This window comes from Amblyomma mixtum, chromosome 6 (assembly GCF_055824585.1).
Source record: "Amblyomma mixtum isolate Tamu chromosome 6, ASM5582458v1, whole genome shotgun sequence".
Taxonomy (NCBI): domain Eukaryota; kingdom Metazoa; phylum Arthropoda; class Arachnida; order Ixodida; family Ixodidae; genus Amblyomma; species Amblyomma mixtum.
Genome location: NC_143017.1, coordinates 89,240,722 through 89,267,593, shown reverse-complemented (window position 1 = coordinate 89,267,593; position 26,872 = coordinate 89,240,722). Strand labels below are relative to the sequence as shown.

The following is a 26,872-nucleotide window of genomic DNA, read 5'->3' as shown; positions in this document are numbered from 1 at the left end:
ATACAAATGGCCCAGCCGCGCGGGAGCGCGGCCGGAAGGGAGAGCTCTTTTTCACTCTTCTTCCACTGCGTGTGTATAGCATAGCGGCAGCAAGCGGTCGCGCGGTCGGTCGGTCTCCGCGGTTGCCGCGGAACTGTTAACGCCGCCGAAGAGGAGAGTATGTAGCCGCGGTTCTCGAGAGTTATAAATAGCGACCGTTTAAGCCGCGCCAGAAGCACGCCGACCGCCCGCCCGGTTCGGTTTATTACGAGTGTGTGCGTGCATGTGTGCGCGCCCCCGCTCGGTGCTTTGCTACGCGCCAACTCTCCCTCCCCGATATGGATACACGCACTATTACGCGCGTTCGCGAGAGGGCGCGGGCAAAGCTTGGGCAATGTTAGGGCTATACCCCATCCCCCTTTCGGCGGTGCGAATGTTTACGCACGTATTCACATACTGTACACACGTGCGCCGTCTTCGTGGACGACGTAAGTCGGCGAGCGGTTGTGTGAGAAACCGCGAGTGTATAAGATGCGTGGTTATGACGGGTGGGGGGGTCGTAATAGCGCGCTCTTTCCAGATGACTCTCCACACAGGCCGTCGCCTCGACTTGCGGAGGGCTTCCCCGTGCGGCCTCTACGAGGCAAGTGTGTACATACTATAAGCCGCCGAGACGACCTTGCCCCGCAATTCCTGGGGTAGCCCCTTTAGTACTTCGCGCACCAGACGGGCCTGATAATGGCGCCATTAGATTTCCATTGGAGTGCAGTTAAGCCGTCGCTTGAGTGGAACTGAGAGAGTCGCGAGAGGAGAGGGCGTCCGCTGCGGGAAGAGCGCACGAGTGAGAGGGTCGGCCTTTTTCGTTCCCTCTCGCTTCGAACATTGTCGCTCGGCCGCGCCTGATGAATGTGCGCTTCGCGTTGGGGCGAGTGCTTAGCTCGGTGCCTGTGGGAAAGACGGCGGCGGAACACGTTCGTCGATGACGTTTGCGTCGGAAGTGGCTCTGAAAGGCTCAGCAGCATGATACTGTTCATGCAGGGTGCAATAGCACAGTCCGGAAAGCGCATCAAAGTTTTATCAGAAAACCGCTCACAAGCGATCGACATACCTGCCTCGGTGGTTCAATGGTTAGGCGCTCGGCTACTGACTCGGAGCTCCCGGGTTCGAACCTGGCCGCGGGGGCCCCGTTTCGATGGAGGTGAAACGCAAAAGGTGCCCGTGTACTGTGCGATGTCAATGCACGTTAAAGATCCCCAGGTAGCCGAAGTTAATCTGGAGCCTTCCACTACCGCACCTCTTCCTTTCTTCTCTCGCTCCCTCCTTTGTTGCATCCTTACGGCGCGGTTCATGTGTCCACCGAGATATGTGAGACAGGTACTGCGCCTTTTCCTTTGTTCAGAAATCAATTTTGCAATTTTTTCATCCCTCTCGTCACGTAGCGCTAGAAACTTAGAGGTTTTGTACGTTAAACTTTCCTTGTTGTTCATTATACTGTATACACTGAGGACAAATATTGCCGTCGGTCCTATACTGTATGAGTGTCATACACGACAAGCAAGCTGACAACACCCAGACCTCCCTCCAATAAAATAAATATCAAAACAGGTAAAGCTTCGTTTTTTAAGAAGCGACGTCATACTATAATAATTCTTGTTCTCCAACAGGGTTTCGCGAATTGGCGTTTATTGGAAGAGGCGCTTGTAACCTGGCCGTTACGAGCGTATATATAGCTTCAGAAAACAGGGGAAGAGAGAGAACGAAGAGAAAGGAAATGGACGGAAATGAAAAAAAAAAGCGCATGCCCAGCTGACTGCCCCATATTGGGAGGAAAGGGACAGGAGGACGAAAAGATGAGAAGGAGAGAGAGCGGAATATAAACATACCGCTTACACACGGACGGATTTCAGCGTCTATAAACGGTCTCGCGCCTACTGGCACAAGGAACTTTTACAACAGTCAATTGGTCAAGGGACATCAAGTGTGCTAGGCTCTGTGAAGGCTGACCGTACGCGGGCTAAGTAAGTGTCGAACGAAAATCTTAAAGCCCCACCTCGATGGACACTTCCCAGGCGTACACGCGAAGCGCCTGCGCGCCCAGCACGCGCCGCGACGGGCATCGAAAAGTGGCATTCACCTCCATGCTCCTGGTGCTGGCTCGCTCCCCCTCCCGAGCCGACTGAAAGAATGTCAAGCAGTGAACAAAAGATGTTTGGGGGGCGCTGAAAGGACGAATTAAACCACGAAGAAAAGTTCGGGGAACACGAAGCTATGAAGAAAAGAGTCCTCGAGAGCCCCGCGGTCCTCCAATTGTTGTCAACCGGACCCCGCTTCCGACGCGCGCTGGCGCCCGTGCGCAGGCGCCGATATCTGACATGCACAGATATCTGCGCCCCGCTCGCGCCTGCTTGCGCGTCGCGCCTCGCGCATGCGCAGACAGGCTCCAGCGTACGCCCGTGCGCGTAGGCGCTCCGCCCGTACGCCTCGGAAGTGTCCATCGAGGTGGGGCTTTAGTCATAGAGCGGCTAAATGCGACCCCTGGCCACAAGAGGCAGTTCCAGCGAAAGTGCTGACGTCATCGCGCATGCGCAGTGTAGTCGTTGTCGTCTGCGAACATTTCTTGGCACCGGGCGCTGCGCGTAAGGGGTGCGCGACCAGAAAAACGGGTGTCGCTCTCCGCGACATCGGCCACGCGCTCGGCGCGCCGGGAGTCGGAAATGGGACCGCCGCGGTGCTATTATTAAACGCCGGCACCCGAAAGAAAGCGGGCCCGACCGGGAGCATTTGTCTCTCTTGGCCGCTCCGTGCCGCCGCGTGAGGGGTGTAGCGCTTTTGCACCGCAGCAAAATGCGCTAATTGGGGGTATTAATCACTGCTTCGCGCCTCGCGCGGTCTCCTCCGTGCACCTCCATTCCTTTACCGGCGGTCGTATACAGTCGTCGTGTCCGCCATTTATAGGCGGAAGAGTACATATATGCTTTGCACCCTCTCCAAGGGCGTACGGAAACCTAATTGTCTGGCATAGCGCGCGTGCTGAGAGCTGGATGGCTCAGTCGAAGAGAAGAATAGGGATATTCAAAATTCCGCAAGTGCGCTTTCCCACATAACTATGTTGCCAAAAACCAGATGCCCGACTTCGCTATAATGAAACTACGTGGACTAGAGGACAGGCGCTAAAGGTGTGGATAGAATGTAAGAAACGTATTTTGGAAGAATCAAACAAAAAACTAGTCTTTCTGGCTTTGTTTCAGCTGGAAACGCATGGTCAGCCATCTTGTTTCGGGTAAGATTGTTATGCGGGAAAGCGCACTTGCGGAATTTTGAATATCCCCTATTTACTGAACTTGAGAAACGGAACGCGCTTGGCGCGGACACACACACACTGTAGATGAGTATCTTCGTTGATGTAATTTCTTTCTCCTCATTTTTTGCGTTTCATCATGTTCGCGCAGAGCCGGGTATTTTTTGTTGTTGTTGCAACTGCCCTGCGTTGCGATGTAAGGAAGCAGAAGTGACTCGCCTCCGGGCTGGAATAACCGTTTTCGTCAGTGCTTTGCTCTCAAAACTTAGCTGCCTCGGCGTTAGCGCGGTTTTCGACGCTCTCTCACGTTTGACTGTGACAGCCGCTGTATGCGTTCACAACGCAAAGCTAACATTGTTTGTTTGTCGCGGTCTGCGCGTGTATTAGCGAGAAAATGACGAAAACGCTCCGTCGTAAAGAAACGAACGCTTAGATAGACGGCGAGAAGAATTAGTAACCTTTCAGTCCTTGCAATTCGTTCTGTGAGCCACGTGAACAGGTCCACTGGAGATTTGACTGTTCTTGACGATAAATATGCAAACGCAGCGTGTTCTTATTATTGAGGTCTTCTGTGCTTTCGTTCCCGTGGCAGAGAAATAAAACAGTAAAGGTTTATTTCTTAGTTGTCTAGCTGCTGTCAGGAATTTCCATCTTGAGGTATGTATATTGCTCATCAACGAGAATGATTACCGCTTTATTCCGCAAAAAAAGAAAAAAATCCAACTGATTTTTGCGCGAATTACTATGCACCTTGACCAGCGAGAGGTACCGACTGCTTAGCAATGCGACCAAAACGTGTTCTGAAAAGAAAGTAAAAGAAGAAAACAGCCAGAATGGATCCGACGGCGTTTTTTATTTTGTATTTATTCATGATTCCCTCAAGGTTCAGCTGTACCTTGCAAAGGGTATTCATTCCGCAGAGAGTGTTTTGCATTCTGCAACTAGTTCGTGCTACTCTGATTTTTCAATTTTGTACGGACGTTGCGAATGAGCCAGTGCATAGGGCGAGTCAAATACCCCACCAGACTGCCTAACCACGCCTATGAACGCTGAAACAACGTGTCCCACGAAATAAATGCGAATCACCGCGGACGCCTGCCAGCCATTTAAGTCGATCGCTATAGTGCCGAGGTACCTTCGGTCCCACCCTCGCATATATATAAGCATACGAGACGACACGTGTCTCGCAGTAACAAAGCCAAGCCAAGCCCCGCGCAAAAACTCGGTCGATACCGAGTGCACAGCCGCGCTCCACGCAAGCGCATCGCAACTCAGCACGACTTCCTGCAGCGCAGTTCGCAACTGGGCCGAGTCTGCGGAGCGCGCCGGTGCTTCGGGTCGGCCTCCTCCATTTCGTCCCCCCTCCTCCCCCCGCGTCTTCGCAATGGGAGCGGTCCCCGCGAGACGTTAATTAATGGCGCCGACCGCAGTTCCCCATTTGTCTCCCATCGGCAATTCGTCTTTTGAGCGCAACGGTCTTTGGCGGCGGCGGCGGGAGTTCTCTCTTCGCCCCACCGTTGCTGCTGTAGTTTGTAGCCAAGCGCGCATCGCCCGTCTCCCGTCTCTGCATGCGGCCGCTTTGCTGCTCGCCGCCAGCCACCGGTCTCGGGGGTCGTCGTCTTACAGCCGACCTGATGAGCGCGGTCGGAATGGCCTGCGTCTGCTGAGCTCCTGAGTCTATATAGGTGTGCTGTTATCCTGAACCTGGTGTATTGCCCTGAATCTATGTCTGCTGCACAGTACTCCCAACACTGCCTCCTGCTGTGCTGCGCCTAGGTCTGCTGTTGTCATAATCCTATAGTAGGGCACAAATTGAAAAAAAAAAAACAAAAAAAAAAAACAAGCAGTTGGTAACAATGGGCCATGACCCGCCGGGTCCTGTATTACTCCGCTGAGCAACCACAGCAAATGAAACTAGCTTTTTAATCTTTGTCTGTATCAAAAAAGCCAGGGGCATCAAAATTCTACAGCTAGCGATTTCGCCTTGTAATTTACTTGTTGATCAGGTAACAAGCAAACTTTTAACAGCGGACTATATTCTTGTCGCGGAGGCATTCTGTGTGACAGTCATGAACATGGGCGGAGATTCGCTGCACACTTAAGTTGTATCCGGCTCTAGGTCCGCCGTTCTCCCGAGCACAAACCTCAATATCCTCTTTGTCCTGCCGCGGCTGTCTTGCCGACAACAAGAACGCGAGAAGACGGCAAATTATTTGATGCTCACGAGTTTAAATAAGCTACAACACTCTCGTGAATTCGTCGCAGAGAATAGACACATCGCGACGTTGGCGCTATAGTGTTGCAAGAACGACACAAGTCGTCTCGCTTCGGGGCAAAACAGACGATACTCAGGTCCAGGCGCGGTGACTGGCGAATAGCTCGGTGCACGCTGTGTATATACGTCGTCACAGCACAATGGCGAGATTTCTTGGCCACTCGCGAATGCTACTACGCACCATATACCCCCCCCCCCCCCCCTCCCTGGTTCCCCGGTCGGCCTGGCGCTGTGAGCGTGATAGGAATGCGTTGTCGTGATTAGGCTGAACTCGATTCACGTGATTCAGTTGTGCTGCCCTTAAAAGCATCCATGATTCCACGCATGCTATGTAATAAGCACTGTGAATGTGAACAGTGTCTACACCATGAAATAATGTTTCAGAAAACAGTGATAGAGAGGATCCTTTGAGTTGAGAAACATCTAACACCTTTACCGACTTATCAAGTAATGTTACTTGGTCGCGGCCCAATATTTACAAATATTTTTATTTTATATTATTATTATTATTATTATTATTATTATTATTACCATATTTTTTTACTCAGCGTCTTGTAAACAGCAGAGCACGCTGCGTTAAGTGTGACGGAGCGCACTGTGCGCAGTCCCTAAATGCACGTGCATGCGTTCGAGAAAATGCTCAGGCACAGTGCTTCGAGACTTCAAAACTGCGCATGGAAGTGCAGTAGACGTAGTACCTCAAATCTGTTCTGCTCTCAGTTACTGTTCCGACTCGCTCATGTGAACGGCCAATTACTGTGGCTAAGCGCCACTCACGACCTCTTGTGCCTCATTACGGTAACCACCCTATACGTAACGTGATCGTCGCTGGGGCTCAAATTGCAGCGCCCTCGCTGCTGAGAGCTACCGGGCCTTCCGGGCCACAGAGACGCAAAAGTATGGAGAAAGATAAAAGAACTTGCTGCCTGGTGAAGATTAATAAGGCGCACTCCCAATGTAGGACAGCGGCATGTTTCTGCTAATTTTCTTCTCTTCTTCTGCCCCACTGCATTAATAAAATTAGCGAACCCAACTGAGCAACTGCGCATGCCCGCGGAACCTGTCACGGCAAAACCGGGGGCAAGGAAGGATTCGCCAGGAGCCGAGAGCCGCACATAACAGAGAAGCTCTTGCGAATATAAGGCGCGCGGGTGGGGAGTGGGGGGGGGGGGGGGGGATGATAGTATTAGGACGTAATGGTGTCCGCCGCTTTGCATCGGCGACGATTTATCACCCCCAAAGCAGCGCGCCCGCGGGTGCGTGCGTGGTGCGAGCGGATGAAACCCGAGGGTCTCGCGCGTCTGCGCATGCGCTCACGGTCCGGCCTGGCACGGCCAGGCCAGGCCAGGCGGCTGCCGTAGCGTGAATCAAGGGGGCGGGGACGTATACGTAGCTTGCGGGCATCGTGCAACCAGGCGCGCTGACTTCGCGGCTCCTCGGCGGCTCATCTGACGCGGTGCGTCTGCTATACGCTTCTGCGAACGGCCCCAGAACAAAGAACAAAACGAAGATGAGCATTAAACGAAATAAAAAGAAGATACGCTACGCGTACGCGGCGCCGGCTGCAGCGGCTTATCTGCGAGCGCATCGTCATTGGAGCGCCGCCGCCGAGGAGCTTCGGAAATGAGCACGCGCGCTCCAGGTATGCGCGTCCGCCTGCCCGGACGCGCGTCCTTCCTCGTTGCTATCTTGGATGCCGGGAGCGCAAGGGAGGTGGGCGGAGAAAGAGGTGGGGGGGGGGGGGGGGGGGGGGGGGGGGCAAGCGTTTCGGGTTGAAAACAAGCCGGCTGTAGCATCAGTGGGACGCACCGGACATATCGCCAGAGTGGAATGGATAGGAGGTGACTGCAGTAAATGTAGCGACAGTGTATACTTACTATAAACGCGTGAAGAAGGTGGGGAAGACCGCGTAATATTTGATTAGGCGGGAAAAAAGGAAACGACGAACTAAAAGGGGCTCATAAGAGCGTTCAGTAGAACTCAATGGATGCCTGCCTGGGAAACATAACAACGATGTGACGAGGAAACATAACCACTTCGCGTTGCTGTATACGAGATAAAGTGAAAATTGAGCGACGATCTGGGTATGTATATAACGTTACGCATAGAGTCCATTACGAAGGCTGAACCTGTTCCAAATTTCTCGTCTGTATTTTATGTGATTTATACCTTTGACGGTGGAGATTTCCGTACAGCTGTTTTCCCGTCCCGCATCGGAAGTTAGAAGGCATAGTCCGTTTTAAGAGAGAAACCTGCTGTCTAAAGAATAGAAATAAATGTTGAGCATATCCTTGCGGCGAACGGTTACATAGACATGCGCAAAGATAAGCGGCAGATTCAGGGTAACAGGGTAACGGATAGGATAACATAAAGTGCTGTGCTTGTAAGGAAATCCGTCAAGTTGTTTTGGCTGTGGACTCCAGCATTCAAGCAGATCACTGGAAATAAAGTATGGATAAGCACCAAGCTGGCTACTTTGTTTGCATACGTTGAAATCATTGGGACCAACACAGGAAGGTGAAGCTGTCACAAGGACGGAGAATCGTTACTTTGTAAATGTAATACGGCTGCTCGTTCGCGGTTTTTCTTTTTTTTCAGCTTGGTATGAGCTGAGCATGACAGAACAAACCTGTTGGCCTTCGTCCACGAAGCGACAACTGCGATGCGCGTGCCACGGCGGTTGTAACACATCCAAAATTACAGCGTAATGAACGGTTTGGAATTACGTTGCTGGCATATTATCGACATCTAATAGGCCCGACCTATCACCTCAGTTCTAATGACGTCGCGGGCGCCATCGCGTCCAATTAGGAGAGCGATTTCCACGCAGGCTGGACGAGTGGGTGGCACTGAGACGGCGAGGCCTCAGAAAGGAAGAGGCGGGTTTCGGAACGATTAGAAAGGCGCCGAACTTGCCAGTAACGTCCCAGCCGCGAAATTAATGGCAAAACATTTACGCACCATCCCAATAGCAGCATTTCTTCTCACCAAAGACTCCAGAAGCGAAAGAGAGAAAGGCACTCGGCAAACAAAATTAACAAAAGCGCGGACGCAGAACAAGCTACTTATCATAAAGTATTCAATGAAAATAGTTTATGAAAAATTGGCCCGTAGGCGTGTAACCCCGCAAGGATTTCCTTAGGTGCCTTCTTTCGCTTATGTTTGTAATGTAGTTGCCTCACGCACGTCAACGCGAATACGGTTCTGTGAAATGGACGTTAGGCTTCGCGCTTACGTGCAGTCGGCAGCAAAAGTTCACGGGATGGCAGCATGCGAAAAAAAAAAAAAAATGACGCGCCGTTACGCAGGTCAATGGCCTGATATACCTGCGGGCATGTGGAGACGTGCATGCTCCATTCGCTCGACTTAAAGGGCCACTGCCCAGGGTCCGGACATTTTTGAAAAACAAGCCCACTGCATAGATGAGGCATCGAAGATAACCTCTGCAAAATACTAGAGCCATGCGCGCCCCGAAAAGCTGCGAAAATTCAAATCAAAGCCCGTTCGTTCTTTCCTTCCTTCAAAAACGGGCCCGGCCCACTACTCTGCACCCCGCTGACGTCAAGGGGGGCTACTTTCGCTAAAGGCGATGCATCAGGTGCATCGTTCTGACTGACGGGAGAAGGTTGGGCGTAGCCTTGGCGTCGCGTCGTCTGCACAAGGCTTTCCGCAGCGCCTTCTGTTCTGGCTCATGCCTACAAACCCGCATGAAGGAACAAAAAAAAAAAATCTGCGGAGGGAGCGTGCGGCGACAGCCTTGAACCCTAGCCATAAAAAGTAAAAAAAACAGTAAAACTAAGGGAGTTGGTTCGCCCCCCCCCCCCCTCCCCCCCCCCCTCGCCGTGATCCCGTCACGAGACGCTCTGCGTGCGCGCTCCCTTCTCAGTTTCTTTTCTTCTATGCGAGCCCCCCAAAACAAGGTTTTAATTAGTAGTGCAGCAGAGCCTTTCCCTCGCTCGCCTACTTGACCGCTCCGCACACACACCGCTTATCTTTCGTGCATCTTGCGTACGCCTTGACTCCAATGAATGACATATGCTTTGGAGCGGAGAAAAGACACAAACACACAGAACACAAACACGCATGGAGAAAAGCAAACGGGCGGTTGCCGGGTCCGCGCTTCGCCGTGTGTTTCGAACACAACCGACTTCCGCCCCTCCGCTCGTGAAACGGTGGGGAGGCCTAAAAGAAAATGAAAAGGTGGCTCGTTAACTAGGAATGACAAACAGATGTATGAAAGGATGCACTCGCTAACAAGTCTAGGTGGTCGAGCCGATCGCGCCTCTCGATCGTTCAGTGTGCGGAGAAAATGCAAAAACCAAGAAAAGAATTCTATTGAAGGCGGGGCCATGACGTCGCCCTGTGACGCACTCCACAGACACCACGCCTCCGGCTTACACCGGAGAAGGAAGGGGTGATTTTGCCTTGCCGAGCCTACTCGACGAGGAGCGGGAGAGAAGAATTTCGAGGAGGGAATGGAAGGAGAGGAGGCTCGCTCAAAGAGAGGTAGAGAGTGTCTGCTGCGCTGGGGTGGGCACAGGCCCTTTAATAACAGGCGACTGCATCAGGAGGCAGCAGTGGGATCAATTTGACCGCGAGCACACGCGTCCCGTAAACCTTTGTTACCGGCTGTACTATACCACTCCGCTTCGCAAAGCATGTAAGCGTCACTCACACTTCAGTACACAGCTCTCTCCTTTCGCAAAGAATTCGCTGCCTAATTATTCGTGGAGCACTTTTCAAGTTAGTTTTGAATACGACTAACACATCCCCGCTTACTGCAGTGGGATTCAATTCTTCCATCGTCTCTATACTAGCATGCCGCGGTGGCTCAGTGGTCATGGTGCTCGGCTGTTGACCCGAAAGACGCGGGTTCGATCCCAGCCGTGGCGGTGGAATTTCGATGGAGGCGAAATTGTAGAGACCCGTGTATTGTGCGATGTCAGTGCACGTTAAAGGTCCCCAGGTGGTTGAAATTTCCAAAACCCTTCACTACGGCGTCCCTCATAGCCTGAGTCGCTTCGGGACGTTAAACCCCTATAAACTCATTCCTACATTCCTACCGTCCATTCCTACAATTTGTTGTTTTCGCTGCTCTCTTTTTTTCCTTTTTACTTGTTAGAGGTTACGACCTTCGGTTTCGCGCATACTTGTACGAGTTTATTTTTTTTTTTTTTTTGCCGAACAGACTACAACAGGCGGCGCGGCAACGATGTTTGCGAAACGTGGACAACTTCGCAACGCTCGGTAAACCACGCAGCGGCTGAATCGACTAACAAGTGGACCTGCGAGGCATTAGGCAATCACCTGCGAGGCAGGCGGAAGGGAAGTTGGGCAACACAGTTCGCGCCTCTCGGTGCACAACACGGGCAGGCTATTGTTCATTGTGGGAAACGCAACTGGCGCCGGATCACTCGCCGACGCGCACTCGACAAAGGATATGGAGATCGAAAGAAGGAAAAGGAAAAAAACAAAAACAGGGAGGTTAACCAATAACAAGGCACGGGTTGCGATTAGCCACCAACTCGGTGGTCTGCTCGAGCTTCTATTACACAGTCTGCGCGGGTCTTGATTGTGTTCTTCTCACGGTTTAGCGTGTAAGCAGGGTAAGTTGCACAATGGACCAGCTGTGAAAGAGACACCACGGCCGTAGACCCACCCTAGCATCCCGTACGAATTAATACTTTGTTTTGTTTACCAAGTCTCATTTGTTGCGTGGGGCGCTCTCTAGATGCCTTTTTCGCTGCTCGCAAAGGCGTGTTTCTCTGATGACAACTGCACGTCCACAAAGTTTCTTTTCTTTTTAACTACAACGCACGCTTAAACTTCCAGAACTCCTGGTCGACGTCAGCTGTTCGCTGCGTTTGTGCCTTTGCATGCCTTTGAAACGGAGACGCAGTCTAAACGTTCACTGCGAGTAAGGAACTGAAGGAATGTCCACCTATAAAACTCACCAGCGATCACCAGTCGAGGATGCGTTAGAATAAAATTCTATGCCAGCTAAAATTCGCTTACATTTGTGACACGCGTACACTTACTTATAGTTTAGCATGGCACCATGCATGGCGATGCACGATGCATTTCGAGACCAAGCACAACCTTCTCCCCTAAAACGTGTACGCAGCGTCCGATATTCGACCGGTTCGGTCACACAGCATTACGTCACAACGAACACATTTCCTAAAGCAGGCGTTTCGAACTCACCCTCGAGCAGCAAATACAGCTTGACGCGTTTGTCAAGGTTTAAGCGCGGATCGAGCCTTGGGAGGACCGGACTTCGGCGCGTCCCAAATTCCACGCTTCGGCCGTCGCTCGATTCCGCCAAAAGGCGGCACTCTGCACGCGGGCAGGCCATAGAGACCCCCAGGGCAGTACAGAAAGAACCCTCGAAGGTCGCGGATGATGCCCGAGGAGACCTCATCGCCGGACGCATCTTGCAGGGGGTAAAGCGTCGGTGACCCACCGCGCACGCACGGGTAGACAAGCAGGAAGACAAGCCAGAGGCGCCTGAGGGACCTCCACGACGCTTTAAAAAAATCAACCTTGCGTCAGTGGCCGCGGGCTCGCGCGACGCCCGACATAGCGGCGGCGTCCGGACACGTGTTGGATGAGGGGGGGGGGGGGGGTCGGAGAGAACGGTCCACGGAGTGCAACACGGCGTGATTAATCGATTCCATTACGCCTCACGTCCAACGGCGCTTTCCTCTCGCACGAGATTGCATAATGAAGCGAGCTTGCTGCTGCCGCCCGAGAGTCAAGAATGCCTCGCGCGAGCGCGCCGCCCGCTTCGATCCCGGCCTCGTCTTCATGCGACGACGCCGCTGGTCGAGGACGCAATTCTTCTCTCGTCGCATGCACTGGCGCTTCGCGAAGGCTGTCCGTGAACCGCGAGCGTTGCCGGGACCCTAGTATGCTTGTTTTTTGTTGTTGTTGTTTTGTGCGCCTTCTGTACGGCGAAGTCAGCCTCGGAGACCATCTGCTCGCGTGCCGTTGCCGAAAGAGCGAACAAAAAAAGAAAAATTCAAAAAGAAAGGAGACGGAGGGGGAGAGAGAGGCTAGAAAACCGTGGGACGAGTTCGCCAACTTTTCGGGCACTTCACGTCTGGTGGAAGTAGGTCAACAATTAACTATATGTCCACGCTTTTGGCTAACGACTCCCGACAGGCGATTTGCTGGGCCTCCTGGACAAGTCAATGCCGTATAAGGGATGTGTATGTGTAGAGGCCGAGGACAAGCCGCTCTGCTAGCAACAGGTTTGCCCCTGAAGTTCATACGTGTCCCAAAAGGAACACGTCCACATAGTGGACGTCAGCAATGGAGAGATTTATCGCAGCAGGAGACGTATGTGAGCGCGCATCTGCTACCGCGCGTGCGCAGTTGGCTTCCAGAAATCCGGCGTACGAAAATCGTATTCTAAATCTCTCTAATCATATGAGCCAGATCAACAAAACGTGCGTGAGGTCTGTTCGCAATTGGCCAACGCCCCAACGTGTTCCATCTTTGTGGTTTATGACTGGCCCGTGAATAGCCAATAACAGTGCCTGGTTTAACTATCGTCCCTCCTGCTCTCACGACTGTCAGCGCACAGGGAAAGGGCGAATGTCAAAGTGAATGAATGTAAGATGACGCTAATTATGATTCACTCTTGAAGGAACGCCTAATTATTACCGACTTCACCTTAAATTTGACGTATTAAAGCAATTTAAAGTGATATTTCCTCGATAGATATCCGCCTGATGCCTCATATCAGGTTTTTTGTTTCGCGGCAAGACTGATTGCTGCAACCATATTGGCTTGAATACACACAAGGAATACAAATCAATCAGATATCTCTAACTGGGTGCAATACTGTAGAGCAACTTTGTGTAAATGACAGCAGAAGCGTGTTCACCGGCTATATAAAAATATTTAGTAGCTAAGCGCTTTTCGACGACGGGTAACACAACCACGGATAACACAACCGCGGATAACACCATCACGGGCAACACCTACGGGTAACAAGACGACCAACCTATTCGTAGTTAATTTCTGGCCTACACGAGAATGTACGGTGTAGGTGTTTCCAACCATTTGGTGAAATTTCACACTAACACAAAACGAATACCGTTGCAATGATTTTAAAGCTGCTAAACTTGCGATAAATTCTCTAAAAAACAATACGCACTGCGGGTAGACGAGGCTATCCTGACCACCACCTTCAAAACACAAAAATGAAAACCTTACCGCTGCTTACAGTTGTAGCACAGAGTGGCGACGCGGGAGATAGGCGCATTCAAAAACTCTGCAGGGCGCACGAAACGACGGGGAGAGGGCGAAGCGGCGAGCTCCAGCGACGAGTGGGGCGGGCGATCGTTCAAATCGTTCACAACGTAAGCAGGAAGCGGTCAAGCGTAGCTCCCGCTCAGTTTTATAGCGGTCCCCCAACAACGCGGCAAATAATCGAAGAAGGTGCGGCTATGCATCGAGGGCGAGGCGACGCAGCCAAGTTTTCTGCACTATAGAGCACACACACACGCACACTTGAAGATCGATTTTTTTCCGTATCGACTCGTTTCTATATGAGTGGGTCGTCATAACGACGTCGCTTCGCAGAAGTCAAACACAGACGCGCTGCGCCGCGCCGCGCCGCGACCCGACGGGACGACGAATAAACCGAACCGGGCACGCTGGCACATATCCCGTAATTTTCGCCATTCTGCTTGCTCCCCCCCCCCGTTCTCCTCGTCTCTGTGCTGCCAGAATAAGCTAAACCACGCAGGCAGGTAACGCAAGAAAACAAAAACGGTATTTTGCAAACGAATGAACATCGGGGGAGTCTGCACCTGGGAAGACTGCATGCGCATACCACGCATATTGCACTGTGGACCTCAGGGGCATTGCATTGAAGAAAGTAAACCGTATAGAGTCATGCGAAGGCGATGGCGCCGGATTTGCTCCTTATAGCACGTTTCAAAACACGAGTTGCTTGTAGTCGTTGCTCCAAGATAAGCGGCCGCTTTATGATGAACATTGGCTGCATATTTAATGAGAATACGTGATATGGCAAACTTTTCTCAGATTTGCTATAGCCAATGAACGAGAGTGCAGCGGCATAAGTATATGTAATGAAGCGAGAGGCCGCCCTTAAATATACCATATTTACAAAGTTTAAGTATATGCCAGCGCATAATCAGACAATTACACCATAATAATAAGGTAATAAAACTCGTCCGCGTGTTGACGCACGGCAGAACGTCTAACGCATCCTTTGGGGATGTGACAAAACAGCCTAATAAGACAGGAAAACTTACGAACCAGGTTCTGTGCACGTACTGCATGCTTGCAATTCGAATTAAGCTGCACGAGGAAAAGGCGTTATTCCTTTTTTTTTTCTAATTTTTTACAGCTTGAGGGACGAATTAAATACGGTTGAACGATGTTAATTAATAATGAAAATAGAGTGTCCACAGACCACAGACGAGAATAAAAAGAAAGCTTAAATGAATCCTAATTCTAAAAAAAAAAAAATGCTCGTGCTGAAAATACACTTCCGTTCTGGATATAATTGCTAACTTCGGGTTCTCTTCACTCCAGCCACAGCTGCTTTCTTGAAGAGTAATACCAATCAAACCGAGTGAAGTTAAGGGAAGCATAACATTGTCCAACCTGGTTTTGGCCTGTTGCAGAATGTGACCATTCACGTGTACGTATCTAAGCCAATCTGCCGTATTTTTCACACACCTGCCAAGTAGGTACGAAGAAAAGAGAAGTATAAATAAGACAAATCATAACTAGTCTGCAATTCCTTGCTAAGCATCAAAAGAAAATTAAAAAGAAACCGTCTGAGGTATTGTCCTCCTAAATGTTTGCCAGGCAGAAAGGAGAAAGCAAATCTGAGAGTAAACGACTCCGCAGAAATAACAGCCGAAGCTAATGCCAAATACCCAAACCACTCACGCACACACACAAAAACACATACGCGCAGACGAGGGACGAGGTGCGAGAAAGCAGTGCCCACGACGTGTGACATTTTGTTCCAGTGAGGCTTATTACGTACGCTCAGGCATGACCTTAGGATTAGTGTTTTCCAGGGGTTCGAAGTCCGACTCACCGCGCTCCAACCACCGCCGCCTTGGTGCCTGCCTGCCTGCCTCTTCAGCGCAGAGGGGAGGGTCGAACCGGCCGTAGAGCTCGTCACGATTCCGTGCCACGGAGACCGCTGAGGGTTCGAACACTGAGTCGGCCCGAGTCCGGCTTTACCTCGCGGAGACCCCCTCCCTTTCTTCCTTTGTTCTCTCGGTCTCTTCTCTGCAGAAAACAAGGGCGAGAGCGGTTTATTGGAGCCACGGGCCACCCCAACAAAAATCAAGGAGGGGGGGGGGGGGGGGAGACGAAGCAGGAGAGGGGGTGGAGACCACACCACGTTTGGCCCGCGGGATCGAGCGCTTCTCGTCGGCGACGAACGCACGAACGCGTGCGATCGTATGTATACATACATACGATGACGAGCGGGCCCCGGTAGGAGCGGCTACAGTGGGCAGTAGCGGTGGCCGCAACAAGCCGCCCCGTATATAGAGGCCCCAGTCTGTCCACCGTCGCCCGCAGATCGATGCGGCCGCAGATCGGGGTCCCGATAACTTGGTCTAAAGCAGGACCTCCCGTCGCTCGGTAACTGGCCGCCGCCGACCGGCGGTCCTCCTCGCGGTCGTCGCGAAGGCTACCTCGATGTATGTGTGTGTGTGTGCGAGGGCGACCCGGGCTCAAAAGCAGCGCGGGTCGGAGACTGTATGTATAGTGTGTGTCCAGTCGATAAACGCCACCCTTTCTTCCTTATCCGGGTGTTCCGTGGGCAAAAACCAGGCGAGACTGGCGCCGCTTTTGGTTTGTGCTTAGAACGGGACACACTTGCGGAAACGCCAGGCGCAGTAACTTCGACGGGGAATGGTGGCCGGCCATCATTTCTGCGCGGTAAAAAGTAAAAAAAAAAAAGCACAACGAAGCTGGTGCGCCGTGATGCATAATTTGGCACCGCCTAGCGCGCGTTTTGTGGCAGCAGTGATGATTTGTGACTGTTGAGCTCGAGATGAATAACAAGGGCGGAAAAAGGGGGAAGCGGGATAGATGTTCACGGGTGTACCAGGGATCGGTAGAGAGAGTGTGCGGAGCGTCCGTTGACGGGACGTCCCTTGTTTGCAAGTCGGTGGCGACAAGCTTACGCTTTCGGTGGAAAAGTCGATCGGCCCCGCGTGCGGTGTGTGTGTGCGCGTGCGTGCGTGCGTGTGTGTGCGTGCGTGTGTGTGCGTGTGAGTGCGTGTGTGCCAAAGGAAAAAATAATAAAAAGACAGAGGAACTACGAAGCTATCTATAGCGTGAACGCAAATAAAGCTGGAAGGCAAGCATTAGGTGCGAAGTGGGCAAACACTGTAGCGAAGTGCTTACGCGTGCCGCTGTCGCTGTTTCTCTTCATTTTTTTTTGTTAAATAGGTCAGTGCTAAAAAAAGCTGTTCACTAGTGAGAAATAACGAGGTGTTCATGTTGTTTTATTGCGAAGCAATACTACTTTCGCTACCACCTCAGCCCGTGCCGTGCCGCGGCCGCATAGCCACGCTTGACCTTTCGCGTGACCTCGCTGCGTGACGTCATACCATCTGTGTAAAAACGGGGCCCCATCTCACGCCGTCGCCTTTGCGGCGCATAGCCACGGCCTGACTCCCGCTCCTCTCACCAGAGGCGCTGCGCGCTATGTGACGTCATACAATCTGTGTAAAAACGGGGCCCCATCTCACACCGTCGCCTTGCGCGGCGCATAGCCACGGCCGTGGCCTGACTCCCGCTCCTCTCACCAGGGGCGCTGCGCGCCATGTAACGTCATACCATCTGCTTAAAAACGGGGCCCCATCCACGCCGTTGCCTTGCGCGGCGCATAGCCACGGCCGCGGCCTGACCGCGCTCTTCTCGTCAAGCCCATGAGATGCCGCCTCCAGCCTATACGCTTCGGCAGGTTGCAAAGAGAAAGCATCAGCGAGCTACGGAGACAGAAGAAGAACGAGAAGAACGGCAGCAGAACCACGTATAGCTTCGCAATTACCAGGCTTAACCAAGCTAAGCCGCAGCAAATTTTTTTTTTTCCATAAACATAAATATTTAAGCATAGGGCGGCACGGACGCATTTCTTTACTCCGCTTCGCAGTTTGCTGCCACCGAAAGTGAAGTCACTGTTGGCGATTGTAAATCAGAGGCCGAGCTATCAAAGTACCTCTCACGTGATAACTCATTGCCACACTCTAAAGAGGAATACGCTGATATGGGAGTAAAAATTCCTCCCTTTGATAAAAGGGAGTGCGATAGAGGATAGTTTACTTCCTTCTGCTCCTTTCTGTCACGAGTGCACTGGTTAGCTTCCGTCAGAAAATCACAGTCATAGATTCATTTGCTTCCCTAAATAAATTAGCGAAGTGAGAAGCACGAACAACAACAGCGAGAAAAAAAGAAAAAGCGCGCACTTCATACGCGAACTCGGGTACGTGGCGAACGTGAAAATAGCAGTTGAGTGAAGAAGCAAGGTATAACCGAGGTCAAGGACATTGTTCAATGCCGGCCACAGGATCACGCTGGATCAGGAGTAAATCAACCATTAAATCACTGCACGCATCAGACCGCGTCTCATTCTGAGTCTCGTGTTCGTTAAACGAGGTGATGAAGGAACTCCAGTCAACAAGCGGCGCGACAATGAATGACGCGAAAAAAAAAAATACAAGATGCAGAGCGCATACTCATTCATGAAGTTCCCGCGAGTATCATGCTTAACTGACCTTGGATGACATTGACGAGATAAGAAAAAGAGACGCCAAAACTTTTAGTTCTTCAGATACCCACTGGCGAAGAGATGACAGCGATAGTAATAATAGCAGCGCCTCCCTCTTTCTTTTGCGTCACATAACATTAAGTTTCCGGCGCAGACGGACACTTTCCGGATGAAAATCCTTTGCTACATTGGTGAGAAGCTGGTAACTGCAAAAGTAGGTCAATTACATAGATTAGGAGGATACAACTAAAAACAACCGTGCTTCATAACCCATGTCAACAAGACCTTCAGAGTGTATCGAGCGATTAAGTCAGTGTACCATTTTAAAGGTTCTAGACGTAATTAGCCAGGACATTACGTGTGATTTGACCTCTTCGAGAGTCTATAATGATAGTATTTTAGTTGGAAGCTGGTTAAAAAGGAAGGGGATGTAGAACATCCGGCACCTTTTTCCGTGGTGTGTATATATATATCTTGGGAAGTTTAAACGGCTCTACTTTTCTTAGTATTTTAGGTTTATTTACAGGAAGCTTAAAGTTATTAGAAAAGTAGTTTCTACTAATTACTACATGTGTAAATAAATGTTGAATGAAGTACACATCAGCCGCGAGCATTCTTTCAGCACTATCTAAAGCCTCCTTAGACGCGCCATACAAAATGTTTGCGGCAAGTCTGTGTAATTCTGTGTTCAGACTAGGTGCATTCACGGTTAGGATGCACCACGTGCACCTTATTTAAAACCTGCTGTATCGGCGGATAGCCTCTCAACGCAGGAAGTACGCGTAACACGAGCTCTCCAAACTCGTCATCCCTCGGCGCCTTCGCGTCCATCGTGTTACACGCTCCACTTTTAACTACTCACTCTCACCCCCTCCCTTTCCGAATCGGCCGCGATTAGAGTCGATGAGATTTGCAACAGCTTTTTTTCTTTCTTCCCCACATCGTTTAGTTACGCGCGGTTCAAACGATCGCCAGCATCTCTTTCGAGTGGCGGGAACCGCCCCCACGTGCCCGAATTTTCTGCGGCCCATACGTGGTTAATATTCTATTCTCGGCCGCGTGTCTCAGCGCCTGCGCGGAGCGCGCGGCTCGATTCCCACTGGCAAACGCGCCTCCGCCGTTTTTTTTTCCCTCTTTCTGTTCCTTTCGTTTCTTCTTTTCATCTTCTTTCACTTGTCTCTTCCCTTGCGCCTCGCAGCTCTCTTTTCGCCTCTTTGTCGCTGAATGAATAATGAATGGCTTCGCGGAGACGACGTCCGACGAAAGCGAACGTTATGGGACACGACGGCCAGACAGCGGGCCATAAATTTATTGATCGTGGGTGTGTGTCCGTCTCCTTCTCTACGGGACGGTACCCGGGAGGGGCGGGCGGTTGAGGGGAGAGTCGCGAAGCGTATGTGGAGAGGGGAATAGCGCGATAGAAAGAGAGATTAGGCCGCGGTGGTCCGCGGTGAGATTCCGCGTGCAGAAGCGTGATCACAGACACCAACTGCCGACACAAGCTCACAGGCCGGAGGGCGGACGCTGGGCTTGGACTCTGATTAGTTTGAAAGTGGTATAGTTCGTCCACTACCGGACTTCGCTATACGGCAGGCCGGACTTTAAGCCAGGTACCTATAGTGGAGAGGTCTATGCGGCCAGAAAGATGAAGCAAATACTTTTATACTAGGCGACTGGAGGCGGCTTCGCCGCATTTCATGCGTCATTCGTCATTCGTCGCATCGCGCCATTCGTCGCATCGCATGCCACTTCAGCTGGCGATTTCAACTCAGGCGTCTTAGTGATCCAAGAGGCGAGGAAAATGGAACAAAGGTCAGATATGAGGGAGCGGTAGCAGGGAAGTTGTGGGAGAGTTATTTGAAGGGTGGTGACAGAAACAGGTAGGACAGCAGCATATCAGAAGCTTTTGCCCCGTAGCAGCCGTGTAATGTAGCAAAGCTAGCTTCGAATGCGCACACGCGACCAGATCATCACTGCTTCCCTAAGTGAAGAAATCGAGGCGAATCGGTCGGAACTGACGCAACGAACAAAGCTCCATACCTTTTGAATACCGTGCGGTGCGTAAACTTCAACGGTAATGCGTGAAGACATAAGCCAACTTCGCAAGATTTAAACTTCCAACTGTCCTCTTTCAAGAGCAACATCTGTCCTTTGGTTTTTGAACTAACACCACGCCGCGTTACTCTAGTTCCTAATGGATTGCTTTTTGGGGCCCCTCGAGGTTACATGAGGTCGTCACCAAAACTTTGTGGGACATTGCAGGTAAACGACGAAAACAAAACTAAACTTTCTCAAGAATGGCCTAGCAGGCAGTCTTTAGGGCAACGGGAGTAACTCACTCGAGCACAGATTTCCAGGCAATACAGACAGTATGAGACAAAACAAATAGAAGCACTAATATTAAGGATGTGCAGTTAAAATAAAGATAAAAACAAAACAAAGGGATTAAAATAAAACGAAGCCCGAAGGCCTCGTCGCAGTCGCTGCCTATACATTTTCACACGTCGTCCCACACAAACACACCTGGCGCCCACGCAGACTCTCGAGCAAGGTGAAACGCTTTAGGAGAGGAGGAGCTAGAGGAGGAGGAGGTTGTTATGAAAGGCAGCGATGCGCACTTATGCCAGGAGAGGGGCCCCGTAACCGAGGAAAAACCGAGCAAGGAAGAGAACAGCAAAAAGTTGCGACAAGTACCAGAAAGAAAAGAAAAAAAAAAGAGCACAGAAGGGTGTTTAATGTTATTTCAACAGTCAATATAGCCTCAAGTAACTCTCTGCACAATTAAACAGGCATGCTAAGAGCAGAGCAATAACATGTGGGAAGGGGAAAGTTTAGGGCAATATATAAAAAAAAGTATTGAGGTGTAAACTCTAACCAAATAAATCTCCCAGAAAAAAAAAATATTCAGACGCACATCTGCGGCTGCGAGCATACAGAACGCAACCTACTGCACTTAGCGCCCGTGAACCCATATTGAGAGAGAAAGAGAGAGGACAGGAGGAAAGAAAGGAAGACCACACAGGCTCGAACAAAAGCCCGCGCGCGCGCGAAAACACTAGGCGCGAATTGCCGACTTCCTCTCCGGTGCGGCCGCCGCCGCGGCGCGGTTCGGCAACGGCTGGCGCGCGGGCGCATTGGCGCTCAACCCTGAAGCGCATCGAAGCAGCAAGGCCGCCGACGTGGCCGCGCTGCCGGTTGGAGAGCGGCTTCCTGCCGCGGGCATGGTTCGGGGGGCGGTTCCCCCCTCGGGCGCCATTCGACCGCTGGCGAAGCGTTTTTAAAGCCCAGAGGGATTCTCCACGCACGTATATACAACCTTGCCGTGTGCACTCCGGCGTCTTAATGCGCACTTTGGTCCACAGCCACGTCGGCCGCACTATTAGACACGCCGAAGGAGTCTCTTATATACGCCGCGCCTGAGTCACCTTTATCGATACCTACAAGTCGAATGAGATGCGGGTTTCGGACGACTTGAAACTGTAAATTCAAGTCTCCATAGCCTTGAACTCAAGGCGGCCGTCGGCTCAAACGATATGCAGCGTGTACTGACCTGTTAACTCACGCACACACGCACATGCACCCATGCACGCACACACACAAAACTACAGGTGTGTCGCTTGTACGCCCTAAGAAGCTCAGCTATCAACCATCCAATTTTCCCCCTAACATGACCAGATTGTTTGGCCCCAGTTCTCCTGGCAATGCTCAGTACAAGTCGACTGTTCGGAGTCAAGTAAACGCCCTAAGCATACCCAATGAGTGATATTTACTGGTGGTGATGATTCGATTGTAAAGACACCAAGAGCAGCGTGACCAAACAGCGCCACGTCTAATGTAAACTGGGGTTTAACGTCCCGAAGCGACACGTGGGCTGTCAGGGACGCCGTAGTGGAGGTCTCCGGATTGATGCAGACACCAGGGCTTCATTAGCGGGTGAGGACATCGCACAGCACACGGACGTTTCAGTATTTCGCCTCCACCGAAAAAGTGCCACCTGGACCTGTATCGAACCGCAACCTCGAGATCGCAGCCGAATGCCAAAGCAATGTGTCACCGCAGAGGCTTTGCATGGACAATGCATTGGACCTCACAGGGCACCGATACGAAGATAATGTTTTTAAAGGTACCAAGCACAGGGTGTGGTGTATAAGGCTAAGAATCTAAAAAAAGTAACAGAAAACATTGGCAGATGAAATTGAGAGGATTCATCTCCCTAAAATATGTAAGACCTGTCACTTGTATAGTTGACGAACTTCTTATGAAAATAAGTTACCGCAACATCGGAGACACAGAAAGGAAGACTTGGTGAAGTGTTCAAACTCGAGTTATTGAGTTCATCTCTTGCACTGCTGATTTTTTTTCCAAGATTTGCGGTTTTGAGAACGCGCACCCTGAGTCGGCACTTATCTTGACGTCGCGCACCTAAAAATCCCTCCAGACGCCAGAGACGCGACCTCGCCGCCGACGACAATGAGCGCAGCTGCTCACGCTACCTCTTCTCCGTCACCCCGGGAGCAGGCGCTCTCGCGACGGGGCACCGCCGATCACGCCGTGACGCCGTCCTTCGCGAGACGCAGCCCAGCCGTGAACCGGCGGCGGCATTTTCCAAAGCGCCGCTGCTGCAGCTCCTCCCACTGGCGTCCTTGGTCGGCGCTCGTCCAGAAAGCCAAGAAAACAAAAGCCGCAGCGACGAGCCAGGTTGGCTCAAGGGGACCCTCAGGTGGCTTGCTGGCACGGCCGCTGACTTCGCGGCGGCACCGGCGGCAGGTACAACCGCGCCATTGAGCGAAGCTGCGAGCGCCAAGGAGCTGCTCTCACGCCGTATGCAGTACCCTCACCCCCTCCCCACTCCCTCTCTCTTTCCGACCCTTCAACGCGGTTCCTTTAGCGCTGAAGCCCCGCCTTGAGCTCGCTTTGCACTCAGTACTGTCTGCGTGCTTCGTGCACCGATGAAAAAAACAACAATGAAATAAATGAGAACTATGCACCGCGGAGGAGACGAGAAAACAAGCTTTGGCTCCGGTCTAGGAGGATAGCTGAGCTCGGGAGAGAAAATTCGGGGAATAATTTGAGGTTCCTCGCCGCCGTTCGTGGCGGCTCTTTGGAGAGAAACCGGTGGAAAATTTCGATTTCAAATGCTCGCCGAGGCGTTTGTTGCTGCAGTTCGTGTACTGAGAGGGCGGATTCCGCCCCAACTACGGGCGGTACGCGTAGTCAAGGTCGTAGGAAAGCACAACGTGTGAAGCGGCCGCTGATACAACGGAGCAGCAAGAAGTAACCACAGCTTTTTAATGATACACGAGTGAGAAACGGCGGCAGCATCAATTATCGCCTAAGTCGGTTAATGGGTGAGTTCGTCGCTCCGGTATATTCTTACACGCGACCTCGGAAAGGATTAACAATGTATGCTTTGCGACGCGCGGGACCTGCTGCTGCTTGAAATATGAAGGTGACCTACAGCAAGACAACGCGGTTGAACAGTTCGCGCCTTTCGATAGAATACCATTCTTCAAAGCCACTTACCGTTTGAAAAGTAACCAGCAGTGGTATAATCTATCATGTGTGCCAGAAAAAGGAGCTACCTGTCACTTCCATTAGGGGCACCGCCCCTTTGTTTATCGCCCCTTTGTACTCCGCTCACATAGAGCGATTAAACGCACAGTGTTAGGGTCAACATTGAACCGGTAACATGCACTAATCCATATTCGTCCGCAGATTGTGCCAGTTGTAGTAGTGAAATAACTGGCACAGCTGGCGCAAAATTGACACAGTTGGACCAATAGTGGCCCGCAGCATGAGTCTAGGTCCAAGAGACTTGCACCCAGGAGATGAATCAGAGTGTGTCACTGCTCGGCGCAGAAACCACGCAAGCTGTATATTGTCTAAGACGCCTGTTCCTATTAGTTCTGACCCAGTCATCCGCCGGTTGATGCACTGCTCACACACTCTCGCAGTTCCGAAAGCGCGCCAAAACCGTCGGTGTGGAGAACCGTTCTGCCGGGTAGACACTCTCAAAAAAAGAAGAAACTCAAAGCACCGGAGGGAGCTCGCACCCAGCAGCAGCAGTAGACACGGGCAGTTTTTTTTCCCTCCCCAAAACGCGTTGAAACACAGCGGCCTATTTCCAATGGGTCTTCCCTGCCACCGCCCCGCTCTTTCTCCACACCCGAGAAACAGGCGGCAAACGAAGCTCCAGCCAAACACCAAACTGGCTTCGAAAAAGCGCCGCTGCCTCCATTCTGCCATTTTTCTTCCTGAACAACAAAGCGGCGCCGTCGTCATATTTTATTCCGACTCGAAGCTCTAGTGCACGGCTTTTTCTCCTCCTTCACTCCCCCCCAACCTTCGAGTGAACGCAAGTGTGTGCTGCAGTGAGGCGCTCGCAGTGATGCCACCTCCCGCCCCGCACTCCCGGCCCCCACCCCCTCCATCTTCCTCTACAACACGCGCGAGCATCCCCGGCGCCGTCTCTCTCGCCGACGCTTTGTTTCGCGCCGAGCCGAAAACAGAGCGCGCTCCCTGTCGTCTTGTTTTCGAGGGGCCTCCGCCGCCGCGTCGCTTGCTCCGGAGAGAGACGCCGCGCCCTCCGCGTTTTTCATTGTCACCGCCGCCTCCGCGGAGGTGTGTGTGCGAGAGCGCGTCAGTTAGGGGGCGCTGCGCATTCATCTTCATTCCGTTTCGCGTCTCCGCGTTACGTCAGCACCGGCTAGACTACCGACGCCGAGAGCGTGACGCGGGGAGCGTCCCGATGCGAGCATCGGGAGCATGCAGACAGGGAAATCAGAGGACGAGCGAAAAGGTGGCGCAGTTCTAACGAGTGCAGCGCGCGACGTGTCACAGTTTTACACTTTTGGCTTTTGGGGTAGATCTAGAGGGATAGCGCGCTCAAGGAATGCTGATGAATCAGCGCATACATGTGCCAGAGCTTATCGGGAGCAGTTGTTTAGCATAAAAATGAAATATGTTTGTGTGAGGCACGACAAATTAGTACTATGAGAGGAGCGAAAATGACCGTCGCATAACTAAGTCATCTAATAGAAACCCGAAGTTTGTACCCAATTAAATTAAACAAAAAAACTGTCATGTCACGTGGCACAAGTTTCGCAAGACAGCCTTCACGACGAAGGTACCAGGCGCAAAAATTTCGCTTTATTTAAATGGACGTGGAAAAATCCCCATCTTTCCGCAAAGTGCGGGATTTAGGCAACGCATCACACGTGTAGTACATTGAGTTGTTCACAGGTTTCGGCACAAACACAAAACGCACCGCTTAAGTATAGACCGACCGAAACACGTGGAAGTTTGGCGTTAACAAATTCCCTTAGCGACGATGACTCACAACCGCTGCACACACAGAGGATATTGGCCAAGTCTCCTCTTGCCTTTTAAAGCTCCCTCCACAGCCGAGTACGCTTCCCTCCCCCACCTCTACCCCCCGAAGCGCTTGAGCAGGAGCCAAGGGACCGTGCGCAAAAAGGCGTGCATCCTCACGGCCGGCAGCAAAACGGCGGGAAGCTCTCCCCGAGCGGGCCGGCGCCAGCACAGTACAGACATGCCGCGCAGCTGCTGTCCGGCGCAGTCTCTTCGGAAGTCGCGGAGCGAGCGTTCAAGGAACCGGCTTCACGCTTCGCAGAGCACCGGCCTCGCGGACGAATCGTCCAGGAACTCGTAATCAAGCGCGGACCAGACTTTCTCCCCGGCCACCACCCCGGCCCCGTCTGTTCTAACCCAGCAGTTGTCCACGCCGGGGTCGAAAGCGCCGCGCACACCAGCAGAGCCGCACAGACAGCGCACAGCGCGGCATAGAGCGAAGCTCCGTGTTCGAGTCGACGCCCGGCGCGTTCGCCGACGCGGGAGGCAGCCAACACGGGGTGGGGGGAACGAGCTGCTCCCCCGCGGCCACCGCTGCTGCATCGAGGCCCGAGGTCGAAGCCACGCCCGAGCCCGCAATCGCTCTCTTCCCGGCCAACGAACGAAGTAGAGAACGGAAGGGACGGCACGAGGGGGAGGAAGCCGAGCGCGCTCTAGCGCCGCGCTCCTCCGTGTGCGAAGGGCGCGGATTTGCGGCCTGTCAGGGCCTTAACCGCCGCTAAAGGCTCCGCAATCCTTGGGCTTACGGACTTACTTCATAAGGCTACAACTTCCACCCCGCTATCTTTGCCTCTCCCAAGCGCATGCCTCCCGCCGATTCACCTCCCCCGTTTCCTCCAACGTGTAGAAGCAGTGCGGGCGGCGTCGCCATCGGCCGTGCTGCACGAAGTGGGGGAACGGCACCGGGTGCTGCCAGAAAGGGAGCGTGCTCTTTCCGTGCCGTACCGTCGGAGCACAGGCAGCGATCCTATCTGAGCGTTGCGCGCAGTCAGCGTGCAGCGGGATCGGCGGAGGGGATACGCGGCGCGCGCCGCTCCGAATGCACACAGAGTTAATTGGAACGCTCGCGTACGCGCCGCGGTGAAAGCATAGCTGCGCCCGCTGCTATACTCGCGGGTGAGATTGGAAGAGAGCCGTCGCCGACCGGGCACGGAAACGGGCCACG

At 52.3% G+C, this 26,872-nt stretch overlaps 1 long non-coding RNA gene across 2 annotated transcripts in view; it reads right to left on the bottom strand.

The window, feature by feature from the left end:
- The window catches only part of LOC149339626 (uncharacterized), a 125,715-nt gene that overhangs the window by 7,961 nt on the left and 90,882 nt on the right, over positions 1-26,872 (bottom strand). The window contains exon 6 of one of the 2 annotated variants that reach the window (XR_016283544.1): positions 15,643-15,839. The exons of the other annotated variant lie outside the window; for it this stretch is intronic. This is a non-coding gene — a long non-coding RNA (uncharacterized LOC149339626). The remainder of the gene's footprint in view (positions 1-15,642; positions 15,840-26,872) is intronic. 2 annotated transcript variants of the gene reach the window in all.